At 44.4% G+C, this 16882-nt stretch overlaps 1 long non-coding RNA gene across 1 annotated transcript; it reads left to right on the top strand.

Annotated features, from left to right (window-relative positions):
* Window positions 1-4283: 4283 nt before the first annotated feature.
* Window positions 4284-16426, top strand: LOC132534338 (uncharacterized). The gene is made up of 3 exons (XR_009546072.1): window positions 4284-4406; window positions 14330-14377; window positions 15887-16426. It is a non-coding gene; the product is annotated as an uncharacterized LOC132534338 (long non-coding RNA).
* The last annotated feature ends 456 nt before the right edge of the window (window positions 16427-16882 follow it).

Here is a 16882-nt window from a genome sequence, read left to right as displayed (position 1 = left end):
GAGGGGAGAGAAGGGAAAGGAAAGGAAAGGAAAGGAAAGGAAAGGAAAGGAAAGGAAAGGAAAGGAAAGGAAAGGAAAGGAAAGGAAAGGAAGAGACACCAAAACTTCTTTCTAAGCAGTGATGACCAGGCTCAAACCTAGGTTATGCAGATGGCAAAGCAGCACACTAGCTGGTGAGCTATTTGGTTCATCATGGGGGTTCTTCTGCTATGGCTGCATGCCCCGAGGGGAGCAGAGTTTGGAGACCTGCTCCAAGAAGGCCCCAGGGCCTTCTAGACTCCTGAAGCCCAGGATATGGCTGGAGATTTAAGGAGGTCTCTTCACTTTCATGCAAAAAAGCCAGGGTGTCCTGAGTGCCCAGAGGTCCTGGGTACAGGACAGCACTGGAGGTCAGAGCAAAAGTCCTGCAGTTTAGGAATAAGGGAAACCCGACTTCCCATCCTTTCTCTGTTGTTGACAAATCACCCCCCAGCCCCAGCCTCAATGTCCTCGTAGGCATCACCACACCATCACCCCAAGCCTACTTTGCGCCATAGAGGCACGTGAAAATGAATCACCCTTCCTATGAAAGGGTTCAACTCGATGCCTGGCACATTCCAAGCATGCTAATAAACAGGACTCCTGAGCTCGATATTTTTCGGAAGTTGTTAGGCTAATTGGCTCTTTGTGCAACGTCATGTAAATCATCTAAATGCTTTCATGGCCTGAACCCACTTAATCACAGCTAAGGCCAAAAATACACATTTCCTTTCCTTTTCTTTCAAGTCCCCTTTAACATGAAAGGCTTGTGTGAACTCGCTGACCTTTTCTAACAGGGAGACCCTTGAAATGCGGCATTTCCAGAAAAGGGCTCAAAGGAGCCCCAGATGGATTTAGTAAATTACAGCGGGAGAGGTACAGAGTCTCTTCCTGCCTGCAGTCCTCCTGGTATCCTGTTGGGGCTTGCTGCCCGTTGCCCTGCCCTGGGCTGGGCTCCCATAGGATCCCTTCCTTGAGGGGCAGACCTGCTCACAAGGCCCGGGGCAGACTGGTTTGTTACTAGAAACACAATTCACTCTGGAAACTGTAGAGTGGAGCCATGTCCACCCCACCCCCACCCCGCTGTGTGTGTGTGTGCGTGTCCCCTGCAGAGTAGCAAGGACACATATTCCCTTGTGATGAGACAGCTCTGGCCTTCAAATGAAGTAGCAGGGGCTTGAGGTCCTTTATTTCCTCTCCTCTTCCTCTTCTCCTTTTTCTTCCTCTTTTCCCTTCTCATCCTCCCCATTTTCCTTCTCTTCCTCCTTCTTCCTTTTCCCACTCCCCATTTTATTTTAAATATTTATTTATTATTGGATAGAAACAGAAAAATTGGGGGGGGGGGGAAATAGCAAGGGAAAAACACCTGCAGCCCTGCTTCAACATTCATGAAGTTTTCCCTCTGCAGGTGGGGACCAGGGGCTTGAACCAGGGTCCTTGGACACTGTAATGTGTACATTTAACCAGGTGCACCACAGCCTGGCCCCGTCCTCACCATTTTCCTTCTCCTTCTTCTTGCCTTTCTTCTATCCCTTTTCTCCATCTCTTTCTCGTCCTCCTCTTCCTTCTCCTCCTCCATCTTTTTCTTCCTCTTTTTCCTTCTCCTCCCCATTTTTCTACTCCTTCTCTTGCCCTCCTTCTTTCCTTCCTTCTCCTCTTCCTCCTTCCTATTATTATTAGATAGAGGCAGAGAGAGAAAGAAGGAGGGTGAGAGAGAGAGAGAGAGATCCCAACCTGGTACACTAGATAAAGCACTAGACTCAAAAGCATGAGGTCCCACTTTGACTGTCACTATTGTTTATGCCAGACTAATGCTTTGGTTTTCTCTCTCTCTCTCTCTCTCTTTTTTTTAAATTTTATTTTTTATGTTTATTTATTTTCCCTTTTGTTGTCCTTGTTGTTTTTCATTGTTGTAGTTATTATGGTTGTTATTGATGTTGTTATTGTTAGATAGGACAGAGAGAATAATGAGAGAGGAGGGGAAGACAGAGAGGGGGAGAGAAAGACAGACACCTGCAGACCTGCTTCACCGCCTGTGAAGTATATCCCCTGCAGGTGGGGAGCCGGGGACTTGAACTGGCATCCTCACGCTGGTCCTTGTGATTCATGCCACATGCGCTTAACCCGCTGTGCTATACTGCCTGACTTTCTCTCTCTTTTAAAATATTTATTTATTTATTTATTCCCTTTTGTTGCCCTTGTTTTATTGTTGTAGTTATTATTGTTGTTGTTATTGATGTCGTCATTGTTGGATAGGACAGAGAGAAATGGAGAGAGGAGGGGAAGACAGAGGGGGAGAGAAAGACACCTGCAGACCTGCTTCAGCTTCACCGCTTGTGAACCGGGATCCTTTAGCCAGTCCTTGCGCTTTGCGCCACATGTGCTTAACCCACTGCACAACCGCCTGATCCCCTGAAAGGTTTTTCTGTTAAAGAAAAAGAGAACCAGGGAGTCGGGTGGTCTCGCAGCGGGTTAAGCGCAGGTGGTGCAAAGCTCAAGGATTGGCTCAAGGATCCTGGTTCAAGCCCCCAGCTCCCCACCTGCAGGAGAGTCCCTTCACAGGTGGTGAAGCAGGTCTGCAGGTGTCTTTCTCTCCCCCTCTCTGTCTTCCCCTCCTCTCTCCATTTCTCTCTGTCCTATCCAACAACAACATCAATAACAACAACAACAATAATAACAACAAGGGCAACAAAAGGGAAAATAAATAAATATTATAAGCAAACAAACAAACGTTTTAAAGAACTTATTTACTTTGACTGCGATTGATCAGAGCAGTGTTCTAGGATATACAGTGTGGAGGTGGAGGGAGAGGAGGAGGAAATACAATCCAGGACCCCATACATGCAAATCCTTTGGCATTTTACCTGCTGAGCCACTTCCCTGGCTGCCAAGAGTCATTTTTTTCTTTTCCTTCCCTTTCTTTCTTTCTTTCTTTCTTTTTCTTTTCCTTCTTTCTTTTTTTTTTTTTTTTTTTTTTTTGCCTGTAGGGTTATTGCCAGAGCTCAGTGCCTGCACTATAAATCTACTGTTCCTGGAGGTCATTTTCCCCATTTTTGTTGCCCCTGTTGTTACTATTGTCATTGTGTTATTGCTTTTCTTGTTGTTGGATAGACAGAGAGAAATTGAGAGAGGAGGGGAGAAAGACAGACACCTGCAGACCTGCTCCACCGCATGTGAAGCATTCTCCCTGCAGGTGGGGAGCTGGGGGCTTGAACCCGGATCATTACTCTGGTCCTTGCTCTTTGTGCCATGTGCATTTAACCCACTGAGCTACCGCCTGGCCCTCCTTTGTTCTTTTTAAAAAATATTTATTTATTTATTTATTTATTTATTTATTCACTTTTATTGCCCTTGTTGTTTTATTGTTACAGTTATTATCGTTGTTGTTCTTGATGTCATTGTTGTTGGATAGGGCAGAGAGAAATGGAGAGAGGAGGGGAAGACAGAGAGGGAGAGAGAAAGATAGACACCTGAAGACCTGTGTCACTGTGAAGCGACTCCCCTGCAGGTGGGGAGCTGGGAGCTCGAACCAGGATCCTTACGCCGGCCCTTGCGCCTGTCCTTGCTTGCACTTTGTGCCACCTGTGCTTAACCCACTGCACTACCACCTGATCCCCTTCTTTCTCTAATTCTTTCAGGTACAAAGTTGGGTTATTTATTTGTGTGTTTTCTTGTTTTTTTTAAATATTTATTTATTCCCTTTTGTTGCCCTTGTTGTTTTATTGTTGTGGTTATTATTATTGTTGTTGTCGTTGTTGGATAGGACAGAGAGAATTGGAGAAAGGAGGGGAAGACAGAGAGGGGGAGAGAAAGATAGACACCTGCAGACCTGCTTCACCGTCTGTGAAGTGACTCCCCTTGCAGGTGGGGAGCCAGGGCTCAAACCGGGATCCTTACTCCGGTCCTTGCACTTTACACCACCTATGTTTAACCACTGCGCTACAGCCTGACTCCCGTTTTCTTGTTTCTTAATGTGTGCCTATATGGCTATGAATTTCTCTAGTATTACATTAGTTGTGTTCCAGATATTCTGATAGCTTGTCTTTATTTTCATTTGTTTCCAAGAACATTTAAATTTCCTCTTTCATCCAGTAATATTTATTTATTTATTTTAATAAGAGAGATGCAATAAGAGAGATGCAAAAAGAGATCAAAGCACTGCTCAGTTCTGGCTTATGGTGGTGTTGGGGATTGAACTTGGGGCCTCAGAGCCTCAGGCATGAAAGTATCTTTGCATAACCATTATGCTGTCTCCTCAGACCCAGCTGGGGCCCAGTGGTGGTGCACACAATTGAGAGCACATATTACAATGCTCAAGGATCTGGGTTCAAGCCCTGGTCTCCAGTTGCAGTGAGGGGAGCTTCACAAGCAGTGGAGAAAGACTGCAGGTATGTTTCTCCTTCTCTATCTCCCCCTTCCCTCTCAGCACCTCTGTGTCTCTATCCAATAAATAAATTAAAATATATTTTTTCTTTTTATTATTATTATTTTTTTACCAAAGCACTGCTCAGCTGGGACTTACGGTGTTGTGGGGATTGAATCTGGGATTTCGAAGCCTCAGGCATGAGAGTCTCTCTGCATAACCGTTATGCTATCTCCCCCATCCATAGTTTTAAAAATATTTTATTTATATATTTATTAATGAGAGGGATAGGAGGAGAGAGAGAGAGAACCAGATATCACTCTAGTACATGTGCTGTGGGGATAAAACTCAGAACCTCATTCTTGAGAGTCCAGCACCTTATCTATCCACTATTGCACCACCTCCTAGACCACAATTAAAATATTTTTTAAAAGAAAGAAAAGGGGAGGCCGGACTTCCGGAGGCGGAGCTACGAGCAGCAGATCGCTTTCTCTCCTCTCCTCTCCTCTCCCGGATCAACTAGGAATACCAAAGGAGACCACCCGGACCGAAACAAGACAGGACTAGAATGACCACAGAAACCCAGTAAATCACCCGTGAGTACAATCACGCGTGGCTGGTGACAGAGAGGAGAGAGGGGCCTAAGGAGAGATTAAGTGACTGCTAACAGTTCGACAGTTTGTCAGTGGAGACACCACCTCCAGTCTGCTCCACCAACAAGGGGACAGCTGAAGGGAGGAAAGGACTCCCCAGAGACTCACCAAGTACAACTCTGAGTCTCCATTGCTACTACCCTCAGAATCTGGAGCAGCAACAGGGAGGGACACCAGGGCACAGAGATCTAACCAGGAAACTCAGGAGAAGACCTATACCTCGGTGGCATAGCTGAAGGGCTGTGAAAGTCTCTTTGCATAACCATTGGATTATCTCTGCCACACCCTGCTTTATCTCTTGGTCAGAAGTCATTGATTAAGCCAAGAAGCCTATTGATAGTTTAAAAGCCCTCAGGCTACCATAGCCTACAGGGGAAAAAAAAAAAGGCTTTTACACCACTGAACTCCAACTCAGGGATTGAAAAAACTGTTAACTTATATAAAATGGTTAAAACAACAAGAAAAAATAATGGAGACTCGAACCAGGACAAGAGTCCAGCTAAAAGTCCTCCAGAGGGTGAAGCACAAAACAACGAGTTCAACATCCAAACATTAGCTAAGGAAATAATAACAGGAGTGAGTAAAGAATTTGAAAAAATTGTAATCAGAACTGCAGGAACAACAAATGAGATTATGGAAGAAAATTCTAATAATCTCATGGTTATTAGAGAGCTGAAAGCTGAAATTGCTGAGCTAAGAAGGCAACTAGCTGAACAAGCTAAAACAGTATCAGAGGAGGGCAACAAAATAAATGAACTCCAGAAAGCAGTAGAGGGCAGAGAGAATAGAATCAATGAGGCTGAAGACAGAATTAGCAAGATTGAGGATGAATTAGAGACAACTAAAAAAGAAGTAAGAGATCTCAAAAAGAGATTAAGAGATGCTGAAAACAACAACAGAGTCCTATGGGATGACTTCAAAAGAAACAATATACGCATTATTGGCTTACCAGAGGAAGAAAGAGAAGGGGAGGAAGAAAGCGTTCTCCAGGCCATAATAGCTGAAAATTTCTCTAGTCTAGACAACACCAAAGACATAAAGATTCAAGAAGCCCATAGGGTCCCAAACAGAATTAACCCAGACCTAAAGACACCAAGACATGTCATACTTAGATTGGAAAGGAATAAGGATAAAGAAAGGATCCTCAAGGCTGCAAGAGAAAAACAAAGAGTCACCTACAAAGGAAAACCCATAAGATTAGCAGCAGACTTCTCCATACAAACACTACAGGCCAGAAGAGAATGGCAAGATATCTATCGAGTGCTCAATGAGAAAGGCTTTCAGCCAAGAATACTATATCCTGCTAGATTGTCATTCAGACTAGATGGAAGCATCAAAACCTTCTCAGACAAGCAACAGTTGAAGGAAGCAACCATCACCAAGCCTGCCTTGAAAGAAGTTCTGAAAGGTTTCCTATAAACAACCAGACCACCACAAATAGAACATATATCAGAACACTCTAAAACTCTACAAGAATGGCGTTAAAATATCTTCAATCTTTGATATCAATAAATGTGAATGGCCTGAATTCACCTATTAAAAGACACAGAGTAGGAAGATGGATCAGAAAACACAACCCAACAATATGTTGTCTACAGGAAACTCACCTAATGCAACAAGACAAACACAGACTTAAAGTGAAAGGATGGAAAACTATCATTCAAGCCAATGGCCCACAAAAAAGGGCAGGAACAGCTATTCTCATATCTGACATGATAGACTTTAAAATAGATAAGATTAAAAAAGATAGGAATGGACACTACTTAATGCTCAGAGGATCAGTCAATCAAGAGGACTTAACAATTATTAATATCTATGCACCCAATGAGAAGCCATCTAAATACATCAAACTTCTACTGAAAGAGCTACAGCAATATATTAACAGTAACACAATCATAGTAGGGGACTTCAACACCCCACTCTCTCAACTTGACAGATCATCCAGGAAGAAAATCAGTAAAGACATAAGGGAGCTAAATGAAGAGATAGATAAACTAGAACTATTGGACATTTTCAGAGTCATTCATCCCAAGAAACTGGAATACACATTTTACTCAAATCCACATGGATCATTCTCAAGGATAGACCATATGTTAGGCCACAAAGACAGCATCAGCCTATTCAAGAGCACTGAAATCATCCCAAGCATCTTCTCAGACCACAGTGGAATTAAACTAACACTTAACAATCAACAAAAGATTAGTAACAGTGCCAAAATGTGGAAGCTCAACAGTACACTTCTTAACAACTTCTGGGTCAAAGAGGAAATCAAGGAAGAAATCAAAATGTTTCGAGAGTTCAATGAAAATGAAGACACAAGCTATCAAAATATTTGGGACACAGCTAAAGCAGTCCTAAGAGGGAAGTTCATAGCTATACAAGCACACATTAGGAAACAAGAAAAGGCACAAATAAACAGCCTGATTGCACATCTTAAAGACCTAGAAGAAGAACAACAAAGGAACCCTAAAGCAACCAGAAGCACAGAAATTACTAAAGTTAGGGCAGAAATAAATAACATTGAGAATAGGAAAACCATACAAAAGATCAATGAAAGTAAATGTTGGTTCTTCGAAAGAGTAAACAAAATCGACAAACCTTTAGCCAGACTCACAAAACAAAACAGGGAGAAGACCCAAATAAATCGGATAGTAAATGAAAGAGGAGATATCACAACAGACACTGCAGAAATTCAACATATCATGCGAGGCTTCTATGAACAACTATATGCCACCAAGTTAGAGAACCTGGAAGAAATGAATGATTTCCTAGATACCTACCAACTTCCAAAACTAAGTAAAGAGGAAGTGGATAACATGAACAGGCCCATCACAGCTAATGAAATTGAAACAGTTATCAAAAATCTTCCCAAAAATAAAAGTCCTGGACCAGATGGTTTTACAAATGAATTCTACAAAACTTTCAAAGAAGAACTAATACCTCTACTTTTAAAAGTCTTCCAGAAGATTGAAGACACTGGAACACTCCCTGCCAGCTTCTATGAAGCCAACATCACCCTGATACCAAAAGCAGACAGGGACACAACCAAAAAAGAAAACTACAGACCAATATCTCTGATGAACATAGATGCAAAAATATTGAACAAAATTCTAGCCAACCGGATACAGCAGTATATCAAAAAGATTGTTCATCATGACCAAGTGGGGTTTATCCCAGGCATGCAAGGTTGGTTTAATATACGTAAATCAATCAATGTGATCCACCACATCAACAAAAGCAAGACCAAAAACCACATGGTCATATCAATAGATGCAGAGAAAGCCTTTGACAAAATACAACATCCCTTTATGATCAAAACACTACAAAAAATAGGAATAGATGGAAAATTCCTGAAGATAGTGGAGTCTATATATAGCAAACCTACAGCCAACATCATACTCAATGGTGAAAAACTGGAAGCATTTCCCCTCAGATCAGGTACTAGACAGGGCTGCCCACTATCACCATTACTATTCAACATAGTGTTGGAAGTTCTTGCCATAGCAATCAGGCAGGAGCAAGGAATTAAAGGAATACAGATTGGAAGAGAAGAAGTCAAACTCTCCTTATTTGCAGATGACATGATAGTATACATGGAAAAACCTAAGGAATCTAGCAAGAAGCTTTTGGAAATCATCAGGCAATACAGTAATGTGTCAGGCTATAAAATTAACATTCAAAAGTCAGTGGCATTCCTCTATGCAAACACTAAGTTAGAAGAAATTGAAATCCAGAAATCAGTTCCTTTTTCTATAGCAACAAAAACAATAAAATATCTAGGAATAAACCTAACCAAAGAAGTGAAAGACTTGTATACTGAAAATTATGAGTCACTACTCAAAGAAATTGAAAAAGACACAAAGAAGTGGAAAGATATTCCATGCTCATGGGTTGGAAGAATTAACATCATCAAAATGAATATATTACCCAGAGCCATCTACAAATTTAATGCTATCCCCATCAAGATCCCAAGCACATTTTTTAGGAGAATAGAACAAATGCTACAAATGTTTATCTGGAACCAGAAAAGACCTAGAATTGCCAAAACAATCTTGAGAAAAAAGAACAGAACCGGAGGCATCACACTGCCAGATCTCAAACTATATTATAGGGCCATTGTCATCAAAACTGCTTGGTACTGGAACATGAACAGACACACTGACCAGTGGAATAGAATTGAGAGCCCAGAAATGAGGCCCCACACGTATGGACATCTAATCTTTGACAAAGGGGCCCAGACTATTACATGGGGAAAGCAGAGTCTCTTCAACAAATGATGTTGGAAACAATGGGTTGAAACATGCAGAAGAATGAAGCTGAATCACTGTATTTCACCAAATACAAAAGTAAATTCCAAGTGGATCAAGGACTTGGATGTTAGACCACAAACTATCAGATACTTAGAGGAAAATATTGGAAGAACTTTTTTCCGCATAAATTTTAAAGACATTTTCAATGAAACGAATCCAACTACAAGGAAGACTAAGGCAAGTATAAACCTATGGGACTACATCAAATTAAAAAGCTTCTTCACAGCAAAAGAAACCACTACCCAAATCAAGAGACCCCTCACAGAATGGGAGAAGATCTTTACATGCCATACATCAGATAAGAGTTTAATAACCAACATATATAAAGAGCTTACCAGACTCAACAACAAGACAACAAATAACCCCATCCAAAAATGGGGGGAGGAATTGGACAGAATATTCACCACAGAAGAGATCCAAAAGGCCGAGAAACACATGAAAAAATGCTCCAAGTCTCTGATTGTCAGAGAAATGCAAATCAAGACAACAATGAGATATCACTTCACTCCTGTGAGAATGTCACACATCAGAAAAGGTAACAGCAGCAAATGCTGGAGAGGGTGTGGGCTCAAAGGAACCCTCCTGCACTGCTGGTGGGAATGTCAATTGATCCAACCTCTGTGGAGAACAGTCTGGAGAACTCTCAGAAGGCTAGAAATGGACCTACCCTATGACCCTGCAATTCCCCTCCTGGGGATATATCCTAAGGAACCCAACACATCCATCCAAAAAGATCTGTGTACACATATGTTCTTGGCAGCACAATTTGTAATAGCCAAAACCTGGAAGCAACCCAGGTGTCCAACAACAGATGAGTGGCTGAGCAAGTTGTGGTATATATACACAATGGAATACTACTCAGCTGTAAAAAATGGTGACTTCACCGTTTTCAGCCGATCTTGGATGGACCTTGAAAAAATCATGTTGAGTGAAATAAGTCAGAAACAGAAGGATGAATATGGGATGATCTCACTCTCAGGCCGAAGTTGAAAAACAAGATTAGAAAAGAAAACACAAGTCGAACCTGAAATGGAATTGGAGTATTACACCAAAGTAAAAGACTCTGGGGTGGGTGGGTAGGTGGGGAGAATACAGGTCCATGAAAAATGATGAATGAAATAGTGGGGGTTGTATTGCTAAATGGGAATCTGGGGAATGTTATGCATGTAAAAAAAAAAAAAAAAAAGAAGTAGAAACGCAAAGCAGAAATTGACTGAGTTTGGAGTATGGCACCAAAGTAAGAAAGCAGAAGTATACTAGAGTTTGCAGTGAGTACCTCCCTAATACTTCCTCTCCACTTTTCTAAGCTTTGGGTCCATGATTGCTCAACAATTTGTTTGGCTTTGTATGTTAACTCTCTTTTCAGTCACCAGGTTCCAGGTGTCATCAGGATGCCGGCCAGACTTCCCTGGATTGAAGACACCACCAATGTGTCCTGGAGCTCAGCTTCCCCAGAGACACACCCTACTAGGGAAAGAGAGAGACAGACTGGGAGTATGGACCAACCAGTCAACGCCCATGTTCAGCGGGGAAGCAATTACAGAAGCCAGACCTTCTACCTTCTGCAACCCTCAACGACCCTGGGTCCATGCTCCCAGAGGGATAGAGAATGGGAAAGCTATCAGGGGAGGGGGTGGGATATGGAAATTGGGCGGTGGGAATTGTGTGGAGTTGTACCCCTCCTACCCTATGGTTTTGTTAATTAATCCTTTCTTAAATAAAAAAATTAAAAAAAAAGATGACATGCCATTTACTCAGTTTCTGACAAATATAAATATTGTTTCAGTAAAAAAAAAAAAAGAAAGAAAAGGGGAGTCAGGTAGTAGTGCAGTGGGGTAAGCGCAGGTGGTACTTCCTGGTTAATAAGGATCCTGGTTTGAGCCCCCGGCTCCCCTGCCACCTGCAGGGGGAAAGCTTTGTGAGTGGTGAAGCAGTGTTGCAGATGTCTGTCTCTCACTCTTTCCCCCCTTCCCCTTCCCCCTTGATTTCTGGCTGTCTCTATCCAATAAATAAATAAAGATAATAAAATAAATAAATCTTTAATACAAATGAATAATGAAGCTAGAGGTTAGTTATTTCTGATGAACTGCTAAGGAAGTGAGGCTCAATTGACTTGAAGGAGGGGTGATGGTGCGGTCAGGGAGCAAGTAACCTCATAGCTTCAGAAGACCTGTTGTGACAGTTTCCCACTGGCTAAGCTCCCACATTGGGCCAGCCCTTGTTTGCTGTGAATGGGGCAGGATTGGCTCACAGGCAAGAATAAATAACCCTGGATCTTTAATGGAAGGGGTCTGGAGTCACAGGCCCTGAGGTATCAGATCAAAGTCACTGCTGAGTGATAGGCATCATGCCTGCCACCAGGACACACTGGTCCCCAGCATGGCGGTGGGAGGCCTGCATCTTGGTCCCTGTCCCACTGCAGACCTACCTCCTGGGTGAGCTCAGGCAAATTTTCTGCCTGGATGGATGATAGGTGGATGGATAGAGAAATGAATGAGGTGGACCAGGAAGTGGCATAGTGGATAAAGTGTTGAACTCTCAAGCATGAGGTCTTGAGTTCGATCCCCAGCAGCACATATACCAGAGTGATGTCTAATTCTTTCTATTTCTCCTCATATCCCTCTCATGAATAATTAAATAAAATTAACAAAAGAGAGAGAAATGAATGAGTGAAGGGCCAAGAGATGATACACCTGGTGGAGTGCACATATTGCAATGTGTAAGTATCTGGCTTCAGACTCCCAGTTCCCATTTGTGTGTGTGTGTGTGTGTGTGTGTGTGTGTGTGTGTGTGTGTGTGTGTGGTGGGGGTTAAGCTTCATGAGTGGTAAAACAGTGCTACAAGTGTCTTTCCCTCCGTCCTTTATTTTAATGTTTATTCCCTTTTGTTGCCCTTGTTTTTTATTGTTGTAGTTATTATTGTTGTTGTCCTTGTTGAATAGGACAGCGAGAAATGGAAGAGAGGAGGGGAAGACAGAGAGGGGGAGAGAAAGATAGACACTTGTAGACTTGCTTCATTGCCTGTGAAGTGCCTCCCCTGCAGGTGGGGAGCAGGGGGCTTAAACTGGGATCCTTATGCTGGTCATTGCACTTTGTGCCATGTGTGCTTAACCCGCTGCGCTACTGCCTGACTCCCCCCACCTTCTAGCTCTCCCTTCCACCACAATTTCTTTTTTTTAATTTTTTAATATTTATTTATTTATTCCTTTGTTTTATTGTTGTAGTTACTATTATTGTTGATGTCATCATTTTTGGATAGGACAGAGATAAATGGAGAGAGGAGGGGAAGACAGAGAGGGGGAGAAAAAGACAGACATCTGCAGACCTGCTTCACCACCTGTGAAGTGACTCTCCCTGCAGGTGGGGAGCTGGGGTCTTGCACTTTGCACATATGCGCTACCGCCCGACTCCCCACCACAATTTCTGTCTCTATCCAGAATAAATAATAACATTTAAAAAGATAATTAAAGGGGGTCGGGCAGTAGCGCAGCAGGTTGAGCGCTTGGCAAAGCAACACACCGTCCAAGTGGGGTATTTAGCTGAGTGCTTCTCATTGTTCTGCTGCTGGGTGTCTGCAGTGCCTGAAATGCCTTTATTTTTCCAACACCCCTTTCTGTTCTCTCATCAGAAAGCCTTGTCATCCTTCCATGCCCACAGGGTTATTTTCCCTGTCAGATTCCCAGACTGCTGCCTTTAGCATTGGAACAGCCCCTACCCCTAGCTGTGCCTGATTCCGGAAGTCTGCTGGCCCTGGGATCCTGTTTTTATTGTCTAATGATGACTAACAGCCTAACTCAAACACACAACCCATGCATGCACTAGGTTCATTCCGTGTGGGACTTCGGGTGAGTGCGTGGTCTCCCTCTGGGAGCCTTTGCTTTCTCATCTGTTAAGTGGGGGCAGTACTGACATTGGTCTCCGAGAGCTGACAAACCGGCAAGCTGGATAGCTGGGTTGTATGCCAGCCCTCAAAGCACTCAGTGTGGCATCTAGCATCTAGTGCAGAGAGGTGACTGGTGGCAGTCATTGTCACTGTTCCCATTCAGCAGGGCCAAGGTCCTTAGCGTGCTGATCAGAGGCTGATGCAATGTGTGGCCGTCCAGCAGCCCAGCATTCCTGCTAGTCGTGGGTGGAGAGCAGGCTGGTGCTGGGAAGGGCCTGGAACCCTGCCTTTGGAGACCAGACCTAGGCTGACCAGCGGCTCATTGAAGTGGATACCCGCCCCCTGTCCCCCCACCCCCCATTGAGATGGCCACCTCCAGATGTCTGAGGCCCCAGGGTAGCTGACAGGCCTGCAGGGCCTGAGGGCAGAGACAGGACTAATGGGAGGAAATTACACGGAGAGATTTCATCTCAGCTTGAGGGAGCACGTCTACCAGGAAAGCTGGCCAACCGTGCTGCTCAGCCTCTGGTGGAGCAGTGAGCTCCCTGTCAGAAGAGGTGTGTGAGCAGATGCTGGGGTCTCCCAGGGGAGGGAAGCTGCTGACAGGGATGTAGGGAAGGGTCTCCAGGGGCCACGGGCAGTTCCCTGTACTTCCTGTACAGTTCTGCCCCTCACTTGGCCCAGCCTAGCTGCCCACTGGAAACTGAAGAGGCAAGTTCCCAGGTGAGTGTTGGGGGCGAGGCCTGTACACCTCCGCCTCCCAAATAAAGCAGGCAGGAAGGCTGGCCTCAAGGCAGAGGGGGTGGGGATGGGGCTTTAATAACAGTGTCACTGGGTTGGGGAGACAGCATAATGGTTATCAAATCACCTTGGGCCAGCTCTCCTGGTGACACTTATTTATTTTTTTTTAATTTTTAAAATTTTTATTTTAATGAGAGAGAAAGACACAGTGAACGATCAGAGCATTGCTCAGCTCAGGCTTATTATTGGTGGTGCTGAGGATTGAACCTGGGACCTCAGAGCCTCAGGCATGAAAGTGATTTGTATAACCATTATGCACTTATGTGTGCTTAACCACTGTGCTTCATTTTTCTTACCTATAGTGTGAACTGATGACAATACCTATCTTATTGGGCTCTTGTGAGGATCAGGTGAGTTATTGTTTGGGAAGTAGCTGGGGGAGGTTGTGGTCTGCAGTAAGTACTTTTGTCAGTATTTGTTGAATAGATAAAAATTGACTGACTCACTCACCTGTGCCTAGCCTAGTCCCAAGCAAGGAGCTTCACACCAAATTGTCTTGTTTAGTCTTTAGCCTAGTGAAGCTGAAAATACTATTGGGGGGAAGGGCAGGGGTAGATAGCATAATGGTTATGTAAAGAGACTTTCACGCCTGAGGCTCCAAAGTTCCAGGTTCAATCTCTGTGCACCACCATAAACCAGACCTGCTCAGTGATCTGGTAAAAAATAAAATAAAATGAAATAAAGTACCATTGGGGTGGTCTGGGAGGTGGTGCAGTGGATAAAGCACAGGATTGTCAAGCATGAAGTACCAAGTTTAATCCCTGGCAGCACATGTACCAGAGTGATGCTTGGTTCTTTCTCTGTATCGATCTTCCTCATGAATAAATAAATATTAAGAAAATATTTAAATAGGGAGCTGGGTGGTGGCGCATCTGGTTGAGTGCACATGTTACAATGCATAAGGACCCAGGTTCAAGCCCCCAGTCCCCCCTTGCAGGGGGAAAGCTTCACAAGTGTTGAAGCAGTGCTGCAAGTGTCTCTCTGTCTCTCACCCTCTCTGTCCCTCCCTTCCCTCTTGATTTCTCACTGTCTCTATCCTATAAATAAAGATAAAAAACATTTTAAAAAAGAAAATATTTAAATATATTATTGGGCTGGAGGTAGGGGCAGGGGGAGGTGGTGGTGGACTTAGTAGAGTTTATACATTACCATGTACATGGACTCAGGTTCAAATCTCTAGTTTCCACCTATAGGAGAAAGCCTCATGAGTGGTAGAGAAGTGCTGGCATCCTCTATCCTTCTCTCTCTCTCTCTTTCCCTTTCTCTCTATTTCTGCCAGGAACTGTCGAGAGTCACACAGGCAAATGCTATTAGGAAAAGTTAATCTAAGAATAAGTTTCTTGCTCAGGGCCACTCAGCTGCTAAGAGGTTTACACCCAGAATGGTCTGTCTTCCAGACCTGGGCCCCCTGTCATCCTGCTCTGCAGCCTCTCTAGGAAGCAAAGTGCCCAGCTTGAGATCGTGTGTGTGTGTGTGTGTGTGTGTGTGTGTGTGTGTGTGACTGTGATGGGGTAGTCAGAACAGTGGTCCTACGTGTCCTCACACCCCCAGACCAGAAGTTGCCTCTTGTGGCTGCTTCTCAGGAGAGATTTCTGACTAATCTGTGGAGATGTTATTTGGTGACTCCAGTTACAAATCAAAACCTGCTCTCTCTAGCTGAGGAATCTCCATCCTGGGGTTTGGAGCCTCGAGCCTCCTGAGAGGACTGTGTTTGTTTTGGTGGTGATACCGCTGGGCCACCTAGGCCCTCCCAAACACTGCTAGGGACCAGGGTCAGGAGTCATAGGTTTCTGGGTCCCTATCCTCGGGTGGGGCTACCCTTGCCCCTGCTCACCCCCAGTTCTCTTCTGTCCCAGCAGGACTCCCTACCTTGTTCACGGCTGTGTCCCTGGGTGGAGGGCAGATGCTCGGCATTTGCAAGATCCTGGAATGACTCTGGATGCCTGGCCTGCACTTGCACTTTACTCTGTCATCTCAGCTGTTATCTCATCGGATCCTTGCGCTAGTCCTGAGAGGTAGGTCTGCTAACCCCATTTCACAGATGAGGAAATTGCGGCTCAGAGAGGAAGTGACTCGCCCAGGGTCAAAGAGCTACAACCCCAGATCTGAAGCTGCAAATGACTCTAGCTCTGCAGCCCACAGAGAGGATAGTGGGGAAATAGTAGGAACCCTGGTTGATAGAGCCTCCTACCCCCATGACCTGCTTCTGAGGAGCACAGAAGTCTTCTGAAGTGGTCAGGATGGATGGTATTATTGGCTTCAGGGGAGAGAGTCACAGCTTCTAAGACAGACCATGGAACCCTCAGGAGCTTCTTTTTTAAATGTTTCCTTTTATCTTTTTTTTTTTTTCTTCCAATTTTAAAAAAAATGTATAGGACAAAGAGAAATGGGGGGGAGATGGAGAGAAAGGGACATTTATAGCCTTGTTCTACTACTTTTGAAGCTTCCCCCCTGTAGATGGGGACCAGGGGCTTCAACCCAGGAACTTCCACATGGCAGTGTGTGTGTTAACTGAGTACGCCACTGCTCAGCTCCCCCTCAGGGGCCTTTTGCAAGGGTCCAAGTCTCTGTCCTAAAGGTGGGGTATTGAACTTGACCTCATTCGAGGGGAGCAGCATTTTGTCTCCTGGAGGCCAAGCACCAATGACTTGCTGGGGACACCTCCCCTTCTCTTGCCTTGGTCTTGGGCCTTCTGGGATATAGGGGTGAGGGCCACTCCAGCTCAGCTCCTAGGCGGTGAAAGTGCGTCTCCCCATCTCTGGGTCAGTGGTGGGCCTCTGCTGACGCTGTGGTTTCCCCTGTCAGTGGAGCTGCTTTTACTTTTGGCTCTCTGCTCGAGGATAGCTGACATCTTG

The sequence above is a fragment of the Erinaceus europaeus genome, chromosome 2 (genome assembly GCF_950295315.1).
Source record: "Erinaceus europaeus chromosome 2, mEriEur2.1, whole genome shotgun sequence".
Classification (NCBI taxonomy): Eukaryota; Metazoa; Chordata; class Mammalia; order Eulipotyphla; family Erinaceidae; genus Erinaceus; species Erinaceus europaeus.
This window is presented reverse-complemented; position numbering and strand designations above follow the sequence as displayed.